Source organism: Tupaia chinensis, unplaced genomic scaffold, assembly GCF_000334495.1.
Source record: "Tupaia chinensis unplaced genomic scaffold, TupChi_1.0 Scaffold000056_1, whole genome shotgun sequence".
NCBI lineage: Eukaryota > Metazoa > Chordata > Mammalia > Scandentia > Tupaiidae > Tupaia > Tupaia belangeri.
The window spans coordinates 2,606,269-2,628,827 of NW_006159514.1; the positions used below are offsets into that span (position 1 = coordinate 2,606,269).

General features: G+C 41.9%; 1 protein-coding gene and 2 pseudogenes across 1 annotated transcript in view; 1 reads left to right on the top strand and 2 right to left on the bottom strand.

Annotated features, from left to right (window-relative positions):
- The window catches only part of MYO3B (myosin IIIB), a gene marked incomplete at its 5' end in the record, with an annotated part of 536,872 nt that overhangs the window by 455,748 nt on the left and 58,565 nt on the right, over positions 1-22,559 (bottom strand). The gene's annotated exons all lie outside the window — the stretch shown is intronic.
- On the bottom strand, positions 3,961-4,365 carry LOC102476392 (nuclear cap-binding protein subunit 2 pseudogene; annotated as a pseudogene).
- On the top strand, positions 5,748-6,345 carry LOC106736133 (60S ribosomal protein L19 pseudogene; annotated as a pseudogene).

Here is a 22,559-nt window from a genome sequence, read left to right on the forward strand (position 1 = left end):
CCATTCTGCTCTTGAGATCTTGGGCACGCACACACATGCACCCAGCATGAGTTTAAGCCCCTAGGTCCAGGACTTGAACCACAGTTGACTACATGGGAGTCCAGTGACATAGCCATTACACCAACTGCTGGTCCCTTATTTTCCTTCTTTTCTCCACAACTATTTCTTTAAGCTAAGCTTCAGGCTGGAAAGGCAAAAGAAGCTCCTTTAGCCCACACTGAACATTCTACTCATGGGGTAGTAGCTTCAGGGCCAACATTTCTACGTGGAAAGATGTAGTGCTTCCTTCCCTCTTAGAAAGACTTCTTGCTGGGGCCAGCAAGTGGCGAGGTTGTTAAGGGTGATGGACTCTCCAACTGCAGTTCGAGACTTGGATCTGGCAGCTTGCTTTCTTGCTGTCTCTCTCTCTTGCTCTCGCTCTGTCCCTCTCTGGTTAAATTAAAATAAATAAATAAATAAAATTAAATAAAATAATTCTTTAAGAAAGAAAGAAAGAAAGAAAGAAAGAAAGAAAGAAAGAGAGAAAGAAAGACTTCCCGCCTTATTACAAGTGTTTTTAACCTAGAACCATGGACAAACTTCAAAGTACTCATAAACACTCCAACTAGTAGGCAACATTTTATCCACTTTTCTAGGAAGAGAATATGTCATTTTTAGCAGCTTCCTGTGGGTTCAGGTCCTCTGAAAAAGGTATAGTCCATTGACTAAGCAAGTCCAGAAGACTTGAAGCAAATAGCCAGTATTCTACAGAATAATGTCTTCTATACTTTGAGAGAAAATAACTCTCAATATCAAATTCTATACGCAGCCATTATTATTCAAAAAGTGAATACATTATAATAAAAAAGGTATTTTTAGAAAGGCAAAAACGTACTTCCTTTAGGCTGGAACTGCCATCTTCCAGTAATTCACCAAAATGACAAACAGGAACTTCCAGTAATTCACCAAAATGACAAGCACAAAGAGAAAGAGGAGAAGCACCCAATATATGTTCTCTAGACCTTTTAGAAAACATGGAGTTGTTCCTTTGGCAACATATATGCAAATCTACAAGAAAGGGGATATTGTAGACATCAAAGGAATGGGTACTGTTCAAAAAGGAATGTCCCACAAATGTTACCATGGCAAAACTGGAAGAGTCTACAATGTTACCCAGCATGCTGTTGGCATTGTTGTAAATAAACAAGTTAAGGGCAAGATTCTTGCTAAGAGAATTCATGTGCATATGAGCATGTTAAGAGCTATCATGCTAAGAGCAGAGATAGCTTCCTAAAACATGTGAAGGAAAATGGACAGAAAAAGAAAGAAGCCAAAGAGAAAGGTACCTGCGTTCAACTAAAGCGCCAGCCTGCTCCACCCAGAGAAGCACACTCTGTGAGAACCCATGGAAAGGAGCCTGAGCTACTGGAACCTATTCCCTATGAATTCATGGCATGATGGGTGTTAAAAATTAATCTGTGGTCTATAAAAAAAAAATAGTAAGGCAAAAACATAATTGTTTATTACTCAACAATTCTGAAAGAACTATTTAAGGCTATACTTAAATAGTTGGATGAAAAAAATAAGGTACAAAAAGCCTCACTGAACAAAGATATTTGATAAACATGACTAAATATTTTTTTCAAATTGATAACAGTAGTGACTACTTTTGGGGCAGGCGTGTTAAAAATAAGATGTAGGGGGCCAGCAGGTGGTTAAAGTGCTGGACTCCCACATGACTAACCAGTTTGAGTCCTAGATTTAGGGGCTTGAAATTCACACTGGGCACATGTGTGTGTGTTCCTAAAATTCCAAAAGAAGAATGGGGAAGGGATTGTAACATGGTCATCCCTTCTGGAGGGTAATTTCTCACTTTCCCTCTCACTGTCTGTCTATGGCAAAAAAAAAAAAAAAAAACCAGAAAAAAATTAAATGAGAGCCAGCAGGTCACATGGTAGTTGAGGCACTGGATTCCCACATGACCAACTATGGTTCAAGTCCCAGACTCAGCAGCTTGAAAATCATGCCAGGCACATGTGCATGTGTTCCTAAAATCCTGAGAGGAGAATGGAGGAGAAGGGATCGAGGCGTGGTCATTCCCCCCGGGGAGGGAGGTGATTTCTCACTTTCCCTCTCTCTGGTTCTCTCTCTTTCTGGCAAGTACACGTGCCGTATGGGAAAAATCAAAAAGGAAAAAAAGGTTAAAAAAAAAGATATAGTAGAATACATGGAGAAATTAAAAGATCTATAGAGCTCAAGCTTTCTGTTCTATTCTTTATGAAATAGGTAAAGATACAGATTACCTTTAGACTTTACTTAGCCAATATAGTCTACTAGAATCTAAGGGTAGGGACAGCTCTACAGTGCAGAAGTTAAGTTCGATGCGTAGAAAGCCAGATCTCACATAGAAGGCTATGGTTTGAGTCCTGGACCTGGTGGCTTGAAAAATACACCAGGCACATGTGTGTGCTTGCACAAAATCCTGAGGAAATGAAGAAATGGAGGGAAAAGGACTGTGGCATGATCGCGCTTCATTGGTAGTGTACTCTGGTGAGTATACCCTCTGGCAATTAAAAGAAAAAAGAATACAATTATATCCACTAAAATAATATAAATCTAAAGCACAATTTCTGAATGATAGGGAGAGGGAAAAGAAGCAATAAGTAAATTACATCAATACAATATAATGTACACAAAAAAAGAAAAGCACTGGGCCAGCTCCATGGCTTGGTGGTTAAGACAGCTAAATCCCCCATGGCCAACTGTGTGATTTGAGTTCTGGCCCCAGCAGCTTGAAAAATACACCAGTGTGTGTATATGTGTATGCCCAAAATCCCAAGGGGAGGGAGAAATGGAGAAAAAGGGGTTGCAGTGTGATCATGCCCCATGAAGGCTGTTTGTTCCCATGCCCCATGCCTCTGGTGAGAGTACATGCCCTCGGCAACTTTTTTTACAAAAGAAAGAAAAAGGAATTTAAGCAAATGTGGGAGGTATGTGGGAGGTCCAAACATTTTTTTGAACAGATGGAGGTCATATGATTTTTAAGTTTTTTTGTTGTTTTAAATAGTTAACATAAAAATAAAATCAAAATTTAATAATGTTGGCCACTCTCCTAAGATAGTAAATTATTTCATCCTAAACATCTTTCTCAAAATCTCTTTTCTTTCTCTTTCCTCTTCTCTCCATTTCCCCCCATCATTCCCCAAAATTCTCTGTATGTTTCTATTCTCTTTTTTCAGTAAAATTCCTTTATTTACTTATAACGCCAGAGAGTACGTGCATACACACGTGTGCAAGAGACACACACAGAGCACCTCCCAATGGCACCTGGTTATGCCACAATCCCCTTTCCTCCATCCCATTGGGATCCTGGTCAGGGATGCTCAGGGTGTTTTAAGTCACTGGGGTTAGGATTCAGACTTCAGTCAGCCATGTGGAATCCAGCTCCATCCACACGGCACTTAACCATGGTGCTTTAAGGCCAGCGAAAACTACGTATTAAACTTTATCTCATGTAAACTTAAATATATACCAGTCCCCAATATAGATTCTGAACCAAGCTAGAACATAATAAAACAAATTTTAAAAACCTGTCTTTCTAAAAGAAGTGTGGTATTTTGGGCTGACAGATTAATCACCACTGCAGATTGAATCTAATGCCAAAGAATACAAATTTTGATGTGGTAACAGAAAACCATTCTAGTTCCTAATACCAAGGTATTAAGACTAGAATTAAAGGCATTCTTTTGGATTCTGTCCTTTAATACTTTTTCAAAGGAAGAAAACCATGAAGAGGTCTTCAGTGGAGACACTGATCAAAGGTTGGTAAAAGTGGGCTGCTTGCAGACCTCAGGTAATGTTTGTGAGCAAATTCAACAGACCACAGGAGTGAGGCTCTCGCTGCTGGGTTCCCCCCACTCATTGGTCCTGTGCCAGTTTTCCATAGCCTCCTGTCCCTGCACCATCCTGTCGGTACTCGTCTTATACCTGGCCTCCACATCGTCCATGTCCATCCTGCCTGCCTTCCTTAAAGCCTGCATCCCAGTCGGTATGAATGATCCGGTCATCCAGACGGGTCCCATTTATGTATCGCATAGCATTTTCTGCATCTGCTCTTGAATAGTATTCCACAAAACAGAATCCACATGCTATTTTCTTCATTTTATCCAGATCCATAATGATTTTCTTTATGTCACCACTTTTGCTCAAGAGTTCATAGATTTGTTCTTCTGTTGTATAAAAGGAAAGATTTCCAACATACAACATACAGCTTTCCTTTAGTAATTTCTCTTGTTCTTCATTGTCACCCCGGAAGTGCCGGTTCCGGAACTGGCTCAGCTCCATGTAGGAGTCACTTCGCAGTGCCTTCAGGAGGCCACCAGACATAGCGCAAAGAAGTGGACGACAGATTGCCAGCTCCCGAGTTCAACAAGGCCCCTCTATTCTCTTAAGAAGTTCTCATGCGTCTCACTCTGCCTGCCCCTCGCCTCCTCACTTTTCTGCACTCCCACTAGATGGATGCACACACCTCTCTCTCTCTCTTTTTTTTTTGGTGGGGGGGTGAGATTTTTGCTATAGGGTGCATGCACTCATCAGAAAGACAGAGACAGAGAGACAGAAAGCAAGAAATCCCCCCCCAGGGGTGATGGCCTCACCACAATCCCGTCTCCTCCATTCTCCTCTCAGAATCTTGGGAACACATGCAAGCCTGGAGTGAGTTTAAGCTACCTGGTCCAGGACTTAAGCTGTGGTTGACTATGTGGAAGTCCAGCAATGTAGCCATTACGCCATTTACTGGTCCCAACCTCTCTTGTTCCAACATACTTAAATGTGTTTGGCAGAACCACAAAAGAGTGCTGCCTTTCGTAAGTCAAAATAGTTGCATATTAAGAATGTCACAAGGTTTAACCAATCGTATTTACTCAACTGTCTTTCCTATCAGATTCTGGGCTCCCTGAATGTCCATGTTTGAGTCACTGCATTACACAGGAGTTGGCATACTTAGGGTACTAAGAGGCTACCTGCATTGAATTGATCCCATAACAACAGGCATTTCCTCTGCACCTCTTCTTCAGTCTCTTCTCCCTGAATTTGAAAGGATAGATGGCGCAAACATTTTCTACCCTATATGAGCAAGAAACTATGGTCATTGCTACGGTCTGTGATTCATGGAGTTCTACTTATGGAAGAAACTGGAAGTAGTATATGTGAGTGAAGAATTCATAAGAATTGCTCAGCTGTGGGGCGAAAGGGGTTCTTAAAAAATTGAGAAACTTGGGCTAGCAGGTGGCATAGTGGTTAAAGTGTTGGACTTCCTCATGGTCAACCATGGTTTAAGTCCCTGACCCAGCACCTTCAAACTCCAAATGTGTGTGTGTATGTGACCAAAATTCCAAGAGGAAAATGGAGGAGAAGGTATTGTGGTATAGCCATCGCCCCTGTGGGTGATTTTTCACTTTCTCCCTCTCTGACTCTTTCTGTATCTCTGGTGAGAACATGTGTACTACAGGAAAAATTATCTTTTTAAAAAAGAATTATTTATTTAATAATAATAATACCAGATATACTGTGTGTGGAAGACTAGGGCCTGAGGAAGGACATTTAGAAGAAAAATACGGAGGCAAAGCATTAATGGGACAAAAAAAAATGTGGTATGATCTGTTGAAGATACTTTATAGTTTAATCAACTGGACTAGGGAGAAATGTTCGCATATCAAAATACTCACTTTGTAAGCTAAAAAAGGTAATTGAGCCTTTCTGCCCTGCGGCCGCAGCCATGAGTATGCTCAGGCTTCAGAAGAGGCTTGCCCCTAGTGTCCTCCGCTGTGGCAAAAAGAAGGTCTGGTTGGACCCCAATGAGACCAATGAAATTGCCAATACCAACTCCCGTCAGCAGATCCGGAAGCTGATCAAGGATGGGTTGATCATCTGCAAGCCTGTAACTGTCCATTCCCGGGCTTGATGCGAGAAAAACACCTTGGCCCGCCGGAAGGGCAGGCATGTGGGCAGAGGTAAGTGAAAGGGTATGGCCAATGCTAGGATGCCAGAGAAGGTGACCGGGGTGAGGAGCGTGAGGATCCTGCGCTGGCTGCTCAGAAGATACCGGGAGTCTAAAAAGATTGACCGCCACCTGTGTCACAGGCTGTACCTGAAGGTGAAGAGGAATGTGTTCAAGAACAAGCGTATTCTCATGGAGCACATCCACAAGCTGAAGGCAGACAAGGCCCGCAAGAAGTTCCTAGCAGAGCAGGCTGAGCCCCGCAGGTCTAAGACCAAGGAAGCACGCAAGTGCCGTGAGGGTCTACTCTGGCCAAGAAGGAAGAGATCATCAAGACTCTGTCCAAGGAGGAAGAGACCAATAAATAAATTCTCTGTCTCTTGTCTGTACATAGTGGCATTGGTAGTTACTCAGATAATCGTTTAAATAAAATAAGCCTTTATCTGCTAAAAAAAAAAAAAAGTAATTGAATGTATAAAAAAGTGAAATAAAAAAATTTAAAAAACGAATTCAACTTTCAGCTACAACAAATACGTTAGGTATGAAAAGAAAAAAAAGAAGCATTTATTTAATTTTATTTATTATTATTTAATTTGACCAGAAAGAGAGAGAAAAAGGGAAAGTGAGAAAGGAAATTGCCAGGTCTGAGACTTGAACAATGGCCAGCCCTGTGGGAGTCCTTCACCTTAACCGCAGTGCTACCTGCCAGCCCTGGAAAAATTCTCTATTAAAAAAATAACAAGAAAATTGAGGAGCCAGTGTATTGTTGCAACAATGCATAATGATACGTATTTATACATCTTTTCATTCATTCATCCACTTGTCCATTGGTTCAGAATCAGTATACAACTTGTCCACACTTGGGGGGTGGGGGGGACAACCCAATAATCTCAAATACAATGTGGCATTCTAAATGTCATTTTCAACTAGAGCCCCAGCTCCAGCTTCTGACATCTACCTTGCTCAGAGAACTGACCAGTGCCTTTCAATCCAGAAACAGCCAATTATGATTGTTAGTGGCTTGTAATTTTAAGACTGTTGGTTTCGGAAAAGAGCCCGTCTGTGTGACTTTTTCAAAGGAGGGTTCGCTGGTCTCCTTTCTTCTGTTTCTGTAAAAGGGTGTGTCCTATAGCTGCTATTCAGAGAAAGAGGAGATATTCTATCAGGGAAAAATGCATCAAAAAATTTAAGCATAATAATGAATTCTTTTTGGTATTTGGGATACTTGAAATCATATTTAATAGCATCAAAAACTTGCAGCTGTTGCCAAAAATAAATGTGTGCTATTTGAATTCCAAAGGGCTATTTTATAAGGGAAATGGAATGAATTGTAGAAGGGATTCTGAGTACAACGTTTTCCTACATCCTTGCTGTATATAAGACTATGACATTCTTAAAATTTCAAGCAGGGAAACCTGCTCTGGTTACCTTGGTGATAAACTGGGGATAAAAATTACACATAATTGCTGCTGATGTCACTACTGCCATATTGTTTCCAAGGCTACAGATTGTCTCCAAATAATTGTAACGCTTTGTGCTTTGGAAACCCACTCTGTCGCAAAAAGCTTAGTACTGCAGTTATTCTTTCTAAATCCATCTAATAATCCATCCATGGCCTCTCAGGGACTTTGGATAATTACAGAGATAAATAGGCATTAAAATGCCTCTATCTCAACCTACTCCAGGCACATATGCATAATTTGAAATATCAAATATATATGTAAGTTGGTTTTTATTATGATGTATAAGAAAATTTTCTCAAGAATACATTTCCCTTAAAACACTGCAGGGGGTGGGAGGGAAACAAATGGCAGAAATGCATGCACATGTAGGCTGCATGGAAAATATCTGAAAAACGTGCAAACTGTTGACAGAGCTACTCTCCAAGAGGTGGGATTTCAGCAGCCTCTCATTCTTGGTAAGACGTACATTTGTGTACGGTTTGTTTTTTGTAGTGAGCATATGTTACTTTATAATCAGATGAAACAGTGCAGGTAGACATAAACTTGTAGTCCTTGGCAGCACTATCCTTAAATGGCCAGCCTAAAAGAAATGTTCTTTTTTTTTTTTTTGGAGAGGTTTTTGCTATAGGGCGTGTGCACTCACCAGAGAAACAGAAAGCGAGAAATCACCCAATCACCCCCCCGGAAAGATGTTCACGCCGCAATCCCTCCTCCTCCATGTCCTCTCAGGATCTTGGGCACGCACATGCGCCCAGCGTGAGTTTAAGCCACCGGGTCCAGGACTCAAACCATGGTCGACCACATGGGAGTCCAGCAACATAGCCATTGTGCTAACTGCTGGTCCCTTTATTTATTTAATTTTTTTTTAAGAAAGATTTTTGCTATAGGTGCTATATGCACTCTCTGGAGAGACAGACAGAAAGTGAGAAATCACCCCGCAGGGAGGATGCCATGCCGCAACCCCGTCTCCTCCATTCTTTTCCCGAGATTTCACACGCACACACATCCAGCGTGAGTTTTAAGCCACTGGGTTCAGAACTTGAACCACAGTTGACTACATGGTAGTCCAGCGACATAATCCTTATGCCATCTGCTGGTCCCAAGAAATGGTTTCTTAAGTGGAATAAATAGATGAAGCCATTTATGAAGGGCACATTTCCCCTCTGACCTGCTTTCATTGTACAAGCAGTGCCCAGTGGTTCTTTGTGCAATCACGCTCAACCACAACACAGTCGCCCTTACATAAGTGACATTATGCAAACATCGAGACTCTCTTTGAAAAGCAACAATTAACGTATTCTGATTTGGTGACTTTTTGTGCCAGTCACAGATGTTGACTACCCAAAAGATTGCCAGAAGACAGCTGTGGTCAATGGAAAACACCACTGCATTTTAAGCTTCTTGGGTATTCCTATTTAAAATATAATGTGCTCTAAATATACACCAGTAATGATGTGATTAACAATAACAATTGTGAGAACAGAGGATGTGAGCCCCCAAACCTCCGGCTAACGCTGGCTGACAGGTGCAGCTGGAGCCTGCGTTTCAGACGCTCACTGGACAGGCAGCATACAGCAGGGACCTCTTGCTTGGCACTTCTCAGGTACTGCTTGATGACTCCTGACTCCAGCACTGACCTTGTGAGCATGGTATATTCCAATACAGCAAAACAGAGCTGGTACAGCTGACTTTGCATAATAATACTACTTTATCTTTGGAGTCTATTTACTGTATCATCCATAAATGATCCATATCTGGAGTGAAGGGTTTCACTCAACAATACTCACCTTTTATACTAGAATACATAGATACCAGAAGCAAGAATTACTATCTAAATGAATAAATACATAGATTATAAAGCAAAATCCCAGCCCTTTGTATCGCAGAGTCCTGACTTTTTTTTCTGATGAAATTTACATAGGAAATTGCTGCTACAGAAGTGAACTGAAATCAAAGAATTATGCTTACAAGAAAGGCAGTTGGTTATATCAGACAGGCATTACATTATCCACCTGTGAAGGACTGAATACTCTCAATAAATATTCCTACTTGCCTTTATGGTGGTCATCACTTTAAACTCTAATAATGATTTAATGATTTATTTTTGTGCTTCCAATAATTAGCCAGGAGGTACCTACCCCAAAATTTACAACCTAATTATAGCAGCGAGCTGAACAATTAAGATGGCAGGACTGTTAAGCTACAGGGATTGCACATCACATAAAATATTTCCTCCTTTTGACAAAGTGAATTTTGGAAGCTTTTGGATAATCAGTAAGCATATGTGGTCTGCATTAGAAAGCTCTTCGGTGCATCATGAAAGTAGAACTATTACAGCTTGGGTTTTATGAAAAAGTACTTTTTAAATAACAGGACCCATTCATATTGCTCCAAGGTTCTCTAAGGGCCCTATTTATTTGCCATTTCAGTGGGCTCTACAAGGAATAACTCACTCAGAACTTTAATCCACACTGGTTTCCACATCACTCACTCCTCACTTGGGTACAAGTGTCTTTCAATGGCAGTGAAGATAGGTGGGAAGTCTATACCAGCTCTTTGCTGGTATACGTCGTGTTTAGAATAACCATCGCTATTCTGCAAGTAAATTTTATAGGTCACCTATGGATTTGCCCTTCCAAGAAATGAAACTGACTCACATAGAAAAGTATAAAACTGTACCTCTCAGGTCCTTAATCACTGCAGGAAAGAGAGAAGCTCAGATTTAGTGCAGTTTATACAATTCTGCCATTAAAAAAAAACATAGGCCCCTCCACAGTGGTACAGGCAGTAGGGGCACTGCTCTGCGATGCCAGAGACCCTGTGGGAATGCTGGGTTCACATTCTAGATCTATCTTGACACGCAGGGTATATGCACATGTATGCCTGTGATCCCGGCTAGCTGTGTACATTCAGGGCTAGGGGGATGATTATGGCATGAAGACCCTGTCAAAGATCTCTCACATGAGAAAAGAAATAAACTTAACTAACTAAATAAATACATGATGAAGAGTGTTTAAAGGTCTACAACCACTGTAACTATATTCAGACTCACTCAGAGATGCTTACTTTTGTTTCATTGCATTTTTTCCTGCATGAATAAAATGCAATTATTTAAGGTATAAATTTCTTCCTTTACCTCCATAGAATGCCAAATACCTGGTTTAACACATTTTTTTTTGTTTGGGGTTTTTCTTATGCACAGATTTTACTGGTTTTATGGTACTATGTGTCTTCTGCAAAGCATAAAACAATTCTTTAATAAAGACATATGCCTTAGGTGTAAAGCAAAAGGGAGAAAAGTATTCATGTCCTGACAATGATTCTCTCACAAGTGCCAGAGACTTATTTTTAAAATAAGCTGGTACTCACAATTGATGAATTTGTTATTTGACATAAATATAAATAAGAAGTTAAAGAGGCCCTAGCTTCATGTCCTCCTAAACATAAAACAAAACAAAACAGATACAACTACACAGTATAGTAGGGCATAGTACATACAAAATATGTCATGGCAATAGTAATGATTCCATTAAAGCAAGTTCCAAAGCAAGGTATGGGAAAACAATGGGTGTGGAAATTGTGACTGAAACTGGGTATCTCCTCCTAGGATGCTGGGAAGTCCTGAAATAGAAAATTGTCTACTTTGCCTAAAATAGAAATTTCCAAATGTATATGACTTCAGGAAACCTCAGAAGTTGTCATTGTTTTCAAGTAACTTCTTTAAACATCCTAAGAACCAGTGTTTAAGTCTGGGAGATGTTTGTTTAGGATAGTATCATTAATACTGTGCAGCTCTCAAGGAAATAGTAAACAGGAAATAACATTCAATGAGGGCCTAGCAAAAGCTGGAGCTGAGACATGTCAACTTATTTCTCTTTGATCACTGTCTTTTGTTTCTATCACTACTAATAACTACAAAGGAGAAATAATACCTTCTATCTGAGGAACATATTAAACAATACCAAGCATACCAAAAAGCAATATCATGTTCCACAATCAACATTTCTATTAGTTAGATATCCACGTCATAGAGGCAGAAAAAAAATGGTTAAAACTGTGTATTAAAAAGTATTGGGAACCAGCAGTTAATGTAATGACTATGTCGCTGGACTCCCACGCAGTCGACCGCGGATCGTGTCCCGAACCCGATAGCTTAAAACTCACGCCGGGCGCATGTGTGTGCGTGCCCAAGATCCTGAGAGGAGAATGGAGGAGAAGGGATTGCGGCGTGACCATCCCCTCTGGGGGGTGATTTCTTGCTTTCTGTTTCTATGTCTCTCTCTGTCTGTCTGGTGAGATCACGGGCCATATAGCGAAAACCTCTCCGAAAAAAAAAAAAAAGTATTAAGGTGTGGGACCAGCAGTTAGCATAATGGCTATGTCGCTGAACTCCCATGTAGTCGACTGTGATTCAAGTCCTGGACCTGGTGGCTTAAACTGGTGGCTGGGTGCGTGTGCGTGCGTGGGTGCCCAAGATCTTGAGAGGAGAATGGAGAAGGGATTGTGGTGTGGCCATCTCCCCTGGGGAGTGATTTCTCGCTTTCTATCTCTCTGTCTCGCTGGCGAGCACACACACCCTATAGCAAAAATGTCTCCAAAAAAAAAAAAAAGAAGTATTAAGGGGTCAACAGAAGGCATGAAGGTTAAGGCACTGGATCCTACATAGCCAACTGTGCTGTTCAAGGGCTAGGCTCCAGTAGGGCATGTGTGCGTATGTCCAAAATCCTGAGAGGAGACTAGAAGAGGGTTTGCAGCAAAGTCATCATCCCTGAGGATCATATTTCTCACTCCTCCACACCCTCATTTTTCTGACAAACTCACACATCCTATAGCAAAAAAGTATTAAGGGCTGGTCCCATAGCATAGCGGCTAAGCATTCCGCAAAGGAAGCTGGTTCCTACACGGTCAGTCAGGGTTCAAGTCCCAATCCTGCCAGCCTAAATGCTGGGCATAAGAGTGCCCAGGATTCTGATGAAGTATCTCTCTCCCTCTCTCACACACACTGCCTGTGACATTAAAAAAAAAAGTGTTGAGGTAGTATGTTGCAGAGAAAATCTTATTTTACTTTGCTTTCTGCTTTTTTCTTTTATATTGATTTTTTAGATGAAGTGTATTGAGTCATATTTTTCATGCAGTAAGAGTAGCTCTTTTCTTGGTATATAGTTCTGTACAATTTGACAAATGTATAGAGCCTGCAATTATCACCAGAATCAAAACAGAGAGCATTTCCATCACTCCAAACAGTTGCCTCATGCCTCTTTGCAGTCATCTTCCCATCCCCAACTTTTAGATTTGGATTCTGCAGAGTAATTTCGTAGGTGCTCTGCAGCATTCTTGGTTCCTAGGTTAGTTCACTCATCCAGTATTTACTGGGTGCATGCTAATATCAGGCACGGGGCTCTATTGAACTGAGCATACACAGAGGGGTAACCTAAGGCCTTCCTTCAAAAAGCTTCCCTAATGCCTTCCCTCAGAAAGCTCCCAGAGATGTGACAGTCAAACTCTCCTGGTTGCATTAAAAAGAAACCTGCTTCAAATAGCTGGAGTAAAAAGTTTTATTGAAATTCACAAAGGATACAGCATTCCAGTGAATATGAAGACACGAAATCACAGTCAGACAGGCCTCAAGTGAACCAGACTGGGAACAGGAAAAAGGAAAGGCAGAAAATGTAGATCATATCCCTTAACCAGATGTCTACCAAGTCCTAAAGGTAGCTTGGTATTTCTCTCTCTCTCTTTCTCGGTAGCACTCTCTCCGTCTCCTAGCTTGCTCTGTTTATCCATTTTGATAAAGGCCTACTATGGCCATCTCTTTCACTTCAGCTCATACACATACCTACTAGACAACCCTCCAAGTCTCAGCTAAAATTTCCAAGAGATAAAATCAGATTGACCCAGCACCTTAATCTGTGGCTTCCCACCTGCCTTCCCCATTTAAAGTAAGTTCTTCAAGTATCTTATTAACAGCTATACCCTAGGAAATTGAGGTAAATTTTTAGCCTACGGATGTCTTATTCCAAGAATAAGACAATTGTCAAAATAGTATTAGACACACATTATGTGATAAATGCACACAAGAGTCCAATTCTGCTTGAAGGGTTTGAGGAAGGCTTCACAGAGGAGGTGATGTACGAGCTGGGATGGTCACCATGTAGATAGTGGCAGGATCCCAAGGGCATGGGGGAGATGGAGTATTTGAGAGCAAGGTAGAAATGAGCATTCCAGGCTGATACAGTTTGTGAAAAACATAAAAGAACCATGAAAAAGCTGGTCTTCTTTAGGGAACTGAAACTGAAATGGTTAGAGAACAGGATACATTCTTGTGGGTAGTCACAAGAAAATAAAAATAGGGAACCATCAGTTAGCGTAATGGCTATGTCACTGGACTCCCATGTGGTTGACCGTGGTTCGCGTCCCGGACCCGGTGGCTTAAGACTCACACCAGGTGTGTGTGCGTGCGTGCCCAAGATCCCAAGAGGAGAATGGAGGAGAAGGGGTTGCGGCGTGACCATCCCCCCTGGGGAGTGATTTCTCGCTTTCTGTCTCTATGTCTCTCTCTGTCTGTCTGGCGAGTGCATGCGCCCTATAGCGAAAACCTCTCCAAAAAAAGGAAAGAAAAATAGAAACTTGAGTACACAGGACCTTACAGGCTGTAGCAGAGAACTGGACTTCATTCCACAGGCAATTGTGAGTCATTTAGGGATTTGAGGCAAGAAGGAAACTCCAGCCTTGTTGGGACAATATACAGCAAGGTTTCAGGGGCCCAGAATCCTCAGATCCCTACCTTTGCCTCCAGTTCCCAAGAGAAATGCAGAACGGTTGCTGTGGCCTAAATCACATATTTTGTTTTGTTTTGTTTTAAATTTACTACAGGGCATGTGCGCTCACAGAGTCAGGGGTTGGGGGGAGAGGGAGCCAGAGTGAGAAAGTACCCCTTAGGGGTGATGGCCATGCCACAATTCCTACTATCTATTCTCCTCTTGGGCTTTTGGGCACACACTTGTGCATACATGCCGGTGCATTGTTCAAGCCACCAGCTTTAGGACTCAAACCACATGGTTGGCCATGTGGGACCCAGCAACTATCATGTCATCAGCTGGTCCTAAATCACTCTTAATTATCAATGAGGCTTTGATCTCAAGCCCCTGTGTGGTCACTGGGTGAAATGGGCCTGCCTTTAGAGAACTCAGAGGACCCCATCGCCTTAGCTCCAAGCACCCTCCAGGCAGCAACGAAAGCAGGCTGAGCTGCCTCTTTGGATCCTTCCTAAAGACCTACTTTTGAATTCTGGCCTTCTTGATCTTAAGTCTTAGAAGGCAAATAAAGTTGATCCCAAAAGGAATGCATACACATCACCTAAAGCAAAAGGGAGAAAGAGAAGTTTACCCAGTCCTCCTTCCTAGAATGGTTGCCACTCCCACCCCTATGGTCCATCACAACTGTGGTCTGCTGCCACTGCCCCAGCCTACTCCTGCGGGTGGGAAAGAAGATGGTGACATTTGGGGTTCCTTCTAGAGTGTTCAGTGTTCTGCTGGTGACAAAACTAAATCTGCATTTCATTAAGAAGGTTGGCAGTGGGACCAGCAGTTGGCGTAATGGCTATGTCGCTGGACTCCCATGTAGTCTACCGCAGTTCGAGTCCTGGACCCGGTGGCTTAAACTCACGCCGGGCACATGTGCCCAAGATCCCGAGAGGAGAATGGAGGAGAAGGGATTACAACGTGGCCATCCCCCTGGGGGGCAATTTCTCGCTTTCTGTCTCTCTGTCTCTCTCTGTCTTTCTAGCGAGCACATGCACCCTATAGCAAAAACCTCTCCAAAAAAAAAGAAAAGTTTGACAGTGATGTGGAGAATGGATTGGAGAGGCTGACTCTGAAGGTCGGAGGCCAGTTGGGGCTGTGTGTAAATGATGAAATTCTCCAGGTGGGCGGGTCTTTGAGGGTCTACACCAAAGCAACAGCAGAGAAGTTGGAAAGGAGCCACCCCAGTGTTCTCGAGCCAGAGTAAGCCTCAGAATCACCTGCAAGGTCTTGTTAAAACTCAGATTACCGATTCAGTATATCTGGGGTAGGGCCCAAGAATCGGCATTTCTAATATGTTTCTATGTGAAGCTGGTGCTACTGGTTTGAGGACTATTGAAATAGTCCATCCCCGTGGGCCAAGTCAAAAATGAAGGGGTTCTCTGCTGTCTCCATTGAGGAAAAGTGATTAGTCAGTCACTTGGCCTAGAGGCACTAAGGTAAAATGTAAAAGAACAGCAGTCCCTCACCAGTGAGCTGGTATCCTTGAGGTTACAAGACACAAAGAGCTGTTTTCACATCGTTATATACTAAAGCCTGACTGCAAATAGGCCACAAAAACTACTAGTTCTGAGACTACCTGCAAAGCAACTTGAAAATGAAAGTCATTTTTTGGACTGTTTTCAAATCCCATTGTAGAATCAGAGTGAGTGCTGGGCATAAAGAAAGAACTTAACCACACACATTTGGCTTCTTTGTGGTTAAAATCCTTGTTACAACTATTAGCTATTTTCAAAATTTGTTAGTAAAGCCAGACGAGTAGCATGGCTATATCACTTTCCACAAGAAAACGCAAGGAATTTTTAAGTTCGTTGCATATTACAATGGCCTGTTAAAAGGACGCTCAGCATCAAGCCATGTTGTACTCTCCACACCAGGCCACACTCCACATTTAGGTAGAAGCAGCAGATGGGTGAGGTTAAAGGTATCAAAAATCAAAATGTCAACTTTGCTAGGCTACCTCTCTTCATAATTTAGAGCCTTCTGTTGGAGATTTGGAAATACATTCTAGACAGATGACAGGCTCACGGAATCATTTCATGGTTCAGCATCCTCTCAGTGTGATTTATCCATATCTGAAGGCACAAAAGGCTCCTATTCAAGAGATTTACGAGCTACCTGTGTGATTTCCTTTTATTGAAAGGAAACGTGGCATTATTGAGAAACAAAAGAATAACATTTATTTTAAGATTATGCTGCTTTCCAATTAGAAGCTTTAAAGCTAAAACACATTCACCAGTTTAACGTGCCCTGTGCTCTGTTCATTTCTTTATCTCACTAACAAATATTGAAACAATGCCCTGAAGAAAAAAGGAAGAGGTCTTTCTCATTTCTGAACTCTTAGAAACTGGACTTGAGGGACCAGCAGTTAGCGGAATGGCTATGAAGCTGGACACCCATGTAATTCAACTGCGGTTCAAGTCCAGGATCCAGTGGCTTAAACACACCGGGCGCATGTGCGTGCGTGCCCAAGATCCCGAGAGGAGAACGGAGGAGAAGGGATTGTGGTGTGGCCATCCCCCCTGGGCGATGATTTCTCACTTTCTGTCTCTCTGTCTCTCTCTGACTTGCCAGGGAGTATACACACCCTATAGCAAAAACCTCTAAAAAAAAGAAAGAAAGAAACTGGACTTGAGGTTACAAAACTTGGATGTGAATTCCAAAATTGCCAAACAGTAGCAATTTTCATGGGCTTCAGTCCCAGTGTCTGAGAAATAAGTAGAACTCTTCCTTTTCAGGGACAGAATTAACTTAGATAGTTCAGGTGGACAGGGTGTGTAAATGATGAAATGCTACATAACTACACAGTAGTGGAACTGGCAGTGGTGACAGTTGGAGTAAAATACCTTTCTTTTTCTTCTCTCACAGTTACCTACAAATTCAAGAAAGAAAGGCCGGTGAAATAAACAACGAGGCATACCACATGCCTGAGTTCTTGCAATGTTATCCATGAGTTGTAGCTCCCTTGGCGAGCGCTTTCCTGTTCTTGGGGTCCAGCTCCAATCCCCCACCTCATCAAGCATCCCAACAACCTTGCCACAGCTGGGGGCAGCATGAAATGGTGGCTTCAGGAGCAATTGTCACACTCTGGACACCTTCCATATGGGGCAGGGCAGCAAGATAGGAGCCTACACTATGCAAGCCGGCATATGATACAGGTTCACACATTAGGTTAAGGCCAAGGACTAGAAGACAAGTCCAATCCAAATCCGAGAGACCAGGCCAAGAGAAAAGTCGAGATCTGAGCTCGCTCAGTGTCCAGAATTGAGGGATGACATGTTCCCGAATCATTTCAAGGTTCAGAGCGTTTCATGTTCTTATGCCCTAACATCACCAGTCTTTGTAACCCAAACTCTAGTCCTGTTCCTTTCACAACTGTCAACAGACTTACTAGTTCTGAGGACGCAGCAAGACATGTTTGTGCTCTTCCTGTTTCTTTCTGTGGTATCTCTTTTAAGCACAAATAATATATAAATATATCCTCAGTGAAAACAATTTGAATAATACAGAAGCATAGAAAAAGCCAAAGCACTGCCCCTTCTTGGAGGGAAGCCCTAATAACAGTTCAATGTATATATTTTTAAGCCCTTGTCCATAAGTTTATTTTTATTCACATATGCAGAGATTTATGGTAACTAGGGCCATACTGTACATAATAATTTGCAACTTGATTTTTTTTTCACTGAACACTGTCTAGGCACAGTTGTTCTCAACATGTAGAGCCTAAACCATCAGCATCGTTATGTGAGAAATTTGTATTTATATTTAGAAATACAAATTCTTTCTGCCCTGGCTTCCATCAGAGTCCTTTCACTCTCCTGCTTGATAGAGAAAGGGGGATAAAACATTTCTATTCGGAGAGCATTGACACCTTTAGACACAACTGTTAAGAAATAGGTGAACCACGAAAAAGATGACTGTAGAGTATTTCAAATCCAAAGTCATCATTTTTGTTAGATATCCTACAAAAATATAATTAGCTTATGTCTATTTTGATCAGTTATCTAGAAATCCATTTATTTAGCTCAAAAAACATACCAGGGAAAGATACAAATTAATTTAAAAAATTCATATTAGATGTTATTGAGTTTAGATGTGTTTTGTTTTATGGCTAAAGTGGACACTCAATCATTACTCTAAAAAATCCACAAATTAATCTTTTAATAGGTCAAGCCACCAAAAAGTCATACACACAGGATATATCCTTTTATTTATTTCATCTGAATTTTTCTTTATAGTCATATTGATCTCCATTGAAAAACTATTGTTAGATTTACCAGAAAGATGATACTGAGGACATCCTTTAGTATGTTAACGCAGCCTGAACACTCTGCTCGTGTGGCATCTTCTAAACACTCCAAATCATGTAATCAACTGTATTTCACTTTTTTGCCTTGGCTACTAGGGAGCTCAGAAGCAAGTGTGTGGTCCACAAGGGAATAAGAAAGTACAGTGTGCATTTTATTTACCAACCTCCCCTTAGCTTAATCTTTTTCCTATTTGCTATGATTTAATGTGTTCCCAGGAGCTCGGGTGTTGCAATTTGGTGAAGCATCGTAATGGTATTGAGAGAATGGAGTCTGAATCCATTCATTATATGAAAGATAAAACCTTTGGGAGGTTGTTGGGATTGAACGAGGCCATCAAAGTGGGGTTCCCCCATCAGCTCCTGGTAGCTTCGTAAGAGGAACAGACACACAGAAACACTGTGCTCTTGTTTTGTCCCACCGTGTGATGCCCTGTGCTGCATCAGACTCTGCACAGCCCCCACCAGCCATACCCTCCCCAGATGTGGCTCTTTGACCTTGGACCTCCAAAGCCATGAACCAAACAAACCTCTATTCTTTATCAATCAGGCTTAGGTATCCAGTGATTAAATAACAGAGAATGGACTAAGACACCATCTTTGTTTTCTATTCACACAGAATTCCTTCCCTTAGGTATCTTCTTTTTTTCTTTAAGAATAATTTATTTAACTTTATTTATCATTATCATTATTATCTTCCTTTAATCTGCTCCAGGGAACATGTGCGAGAGAAAGAGAGAAAGAGAAAGCAAGATGCCAGGTCCGGGACTCCCTTATGTATTTTCACCCTTTTGCATAGTCAGTGGTTTTGAAAATGGCCTTAAATATTTTTTTGAATGATCCAGGTGATAGAAGGATAGACACGTAATTCAGGAGAAGAGAAAAATTAACAAATAGGAGGAGGAGCTAAAAGCATAGTAGGACCACAGATTTTCTTCAAGCTGCCAAGTCTGACATCACCTGGAACTGTAATCCAACCTGGGAGCTAGCATCTTTTCCCTTCTATTATCTCTGCCCATCTGGAAACAGCCCCTCTGACTTCACAGCTCCCTCACTCTGGGCCCTAGTCCATGCCTGCCACATGCCCTGATTCCCGCCTACTCTGACCTTAACTGCCCTCAGTCTCTATATCTACCCACACCTTGGCAGGAAAACTGGGTCCCTGGCTATGTTCCTAATAATTCTAATTTGCTGGGTTTGGCCCCAGCTATACTATAATTACCCCCCAATTCACAAATCACATTTACCTTCCAAGTGATACAGAAAAGTGCTTTCTTTTAGAACCTTTTTGGAGCGCATGAACTTTATCAGTCTTGGAGCCTCCAGCCATGTGATTTATAGACTAAGAATTCATAGTGCTCTGAAATTGAGGCCAAGACTTAAAAATTTACATGAGCTACATATTTTTTAAGTGTCTGTCTCGAATGAGAGGGACACTGAGAGGTGAGGACAAAAAAGCTCCATGTCAAGGGTCAAGACGAGTTAAAAAGATAGAATCCCATTAGGAAACCCAGCCCAATGGCTTTCTGGTTCATTATCACAGCATTCTAAATAAAAAATCCATAATCTTAAGAAGCCTTTCAAAAACCTTGCCCTTATCAATTATCTCCTCTCACATGTCTTCATTTTCCTCCTCTCCACCTGCCCCTCTGCTTAACCTGATTTGCCCACATGACAGCTAGATTTTCCCTTTCACCGTCAAGCTACACTCACTGCCCTCCAATCCACTTTCAGTTTACCTTTGCCACTAGCTTTTGCTCCTCGCTCTGCTACTTCTCTCTTCCAAAACTAAGCAGTCACCAAAGCTCTTCTTAAACATCAAATCCAACAAATGTTCTCTTTCCAATTTTCATTGTATTTATCTTTCAAGAGCGTGCGACAGTATTACTAACAGTAGCTATTATTTATTAAGCACCTACCACATGCCAAGGCACTTTGCCATATCATCTTTTTCCCTCATAGCACACAATACAGTTAGTAACATGTCAGCTGGGAGAGTTTACATAACTTACCCAGAATCTCACAACCAGCAAGTAGCAGACCTAGGATTCCAATCCAGGAAGTCCGTGTGATGAAGTAAAGATGGCCGCAAATTCTCCACCACTCTTCCCTTAGAGAGGTGGAGTCTGATTTTTCTCCCCTTGCATCTGGGATGGCCCTGTGATTTGTTCTGCTCTGCAGAATGCAGAAGTGAACTGTGTAACTTCCAAGGCTAGGTTTTAAGAGACCTGCAGCTCTGCGTTCATGCACTGCAACAGTTCCCTCTTGGAAGCCGGCTGCCATGTAGGAAGCCCAACTATCCTGAGGACAGTGCGCTGTTAGGAGGTGTAGCAGAGCGGGGAGGCCTCATGGAGGAGCACTGGGGCATGTAAGCAAAGACTTCTTGGACCTCTAACCCCGTTCACTTGCTAGCTGAATGCAACAGCCAAGCTGATGGGCTCCAGCTGACACTACAAGGAGCAAAAAAAACATCTAGCCAAGCCCTGCCTGAATTATTGATCTACAGAATCATGACAAACCATAATGTGTTATTTAAAGTCACTCAATGTTAGAGTTATTTGTTAGGCAACAATAAATAACCAAAGAAAGTGGAATTCTAAAATAAGGCCTATGTCCTTTGACTTCTCTAATTTCCCATAAGTCAATTTATCTTTCTGTATTTTAAGACTTATTTAATGACATGATGATCCTCAACTACCTCAAAATCATTTATTTAATTTAAAAACATTTTGAACACATGCTATGCATAAAATGTAGAGCTATGATAGATTTAAAAAAAAAAAGGTTTAGAAAGATATACTCCTTCAACTCATGCCCTTACATCCTGGAGAGAGAGATAATTAAGTACACAAATGGACCCAAATACGTAAAGCAGTGAACAAAGATGGATGCTGGAATGAGCATGTGAACAGGGAAGAGTGCAAGCCCAGGGTTCTGGCTTGACCCACGGAGTTCAAGGATGGGTTCATACACAGCAGGGGAGCACATCCACCCAAATGTAGGCCAGGATCACTCTTGATTTCTCCCTGTCACAGAGACCCTGCCCCACAACCAGCCTGCAGGTTGTTTTTTTTTTTTCTTTTCTTGTTTTTGGAGAGGTTTTTGCTATAGGGTGCGTGTGCTCGCCAGAAAGAGAGAGACAGAGAGACAGAAAGTGAGAAATCACCCCCCAGGGGGGATGGCCATGCCGCAATCCCTTCTCCTCCATTCTCCTCTTGGGATCTTGAGCATGCGTGCACACGTGCCCAGAGTTTAAGCCACTGGGTCCGGGACTCGAACCGTGGTTGACTACGTGGGAGTCCAGTGACATAGCCATTACGCTAACTGCTGGTCCCCAGCCTGCAGGTTTTTACAACCACCTTTTCCCATACCTTCCCTCTCTCTGCTCCGTGCTGACTGGCCTGTTACAGCCTTGTGCTAACCTTGTCTCTTTCCTCTTATATTCTCAGTTCCCCTTACTCTATCTCTAGAGGGATCTCTCATAAACACAGATGGAATTCTTGTCCCTGTTCTCGAAAGTGGTTAAAGGCTTTCAGTTTTCTGGAATCCCAAGATGAGAGTCAATTATTGGCCTTGAGTACCTGAAAAGATCTTTCAAATCAACTCATCAATGGTGACCTGCACATCTAAGTCCCACCACCCACAGCATACAGCCCACCCAAGAGGACCCAGATCCTGGATACCCAAAGTCTGATTCCGTTTTCTTTTTGCTATCCAGATTCTGCCCATTTCACCTCTACCAAGGGGGCAGTAAAACTATGTGCTCCTTGGAAGCAAAAACTTTGATTTATTTCTCTTTGCAACTCAAGGACCCAGCTTAAGTCTTCATTTGAATGAAAAGTTAAAGGTGTCCTGTGGTGGAAGAGATGGACATTCCCAAATTCCCAGTGGATTGTGTTTCAAAGCACTTTTGTAAACTGGAAGTTTAGAACTTGGGAAGCATTTTTTTTCCTTCTCTCTCTCTCTCTCTCTCTCTTTTTTTTTTTTTTTTTTTTTTTTGGAGGGTTTTTTTT